This window comes from Buceros rhinoceros, unplaced genomic scaffold (genome assembly GCF_000710305.1).
Source record: "Buceros rhinoceros silvestris isolate BGI_N320 unplaced genomic scaffold, ASM71030v1 scaffold7499, whole genome shotgun sequence".
NCBI lineage: Eukaryota > Metazoa > Chordata > Aves > Bucerotiformes > Bucerotidae > Buceros > Buceros rhinoceros.
The window spans coordinates 76,673-77,505 of NW_010429676.1; positions in this window are offsets into that span (position 1 = coordinate 76,673).

The following is an 833-nucleotide window of genomic DNA, read 5'->3' on the forward strand; positions in this document are numbered from 1 at the left end:
TCCTGAATTCCTGCTTTTTTTTTCATCCAGCAGCAGATCCTAGGACCACTAGTGTCCACCCAGCAGCCAGCTCTTCCCCAGGGGAGGCAGCTGGTTGCAGGTTCCCTGTCTACTGCTGCTGCAGGCAGCAAGAGAGTGATGGATTTGCATGTTCCGCCCACACGCCCAAGAAACCCCACACTAGGCACCGTCCTCCTCTGCTACACCCTCTCCCCGTTGCTGATGCCCGTTCAGCACCCTCACCCTTCCGCTTGCCCATCCCCAGCCCTCCTGCTGTCCTCTTGGTGCTCTTTTTGAGGACATGCTGTAGCAGGCCCACAGGCTCCTCTAGAGAGATGGCAGGCTGAGCTGGGTCCTCAGCAGCTGGGCATTATTCATCTCCCATTTTTATGTTTTGTTTTTATTCAACAAACTCACGATGGGGAAAATAAGAGGAGGGAAGGGTTGAATTTAATGGGAACACCCTGTTACCAGGCCTCCCTATAGCCAGGGAAGACCTTGAGCTAGCAGCCCCTTCTGCAAGTTTGGGTCCAGGCTACATAGAGCCTCTTAGCTCTGATCCGCACAGGTAACCAGACCCAGCTGGAGCTACCCTGCGAGCAACTTAAAGACAAAGCAGCAGCTGAGGTGTGGACACATCCGTGACCCACGGGCGGGCTGTCAGGCAGCCCCCAGTCCCAGCTCCCATGGAGAGCACTGTGCCCCAGGGGTCTTGCTATGCCGGCATCCCGCGGCCCCAACACGGAGCATCGAGAGCAGGGCTAGCACGGGCAGCTCTCCTGACCCGGTCAGGCTGTGGATGGAAGGGGCAGGGTGGTGAGAGTGGAGGGAAG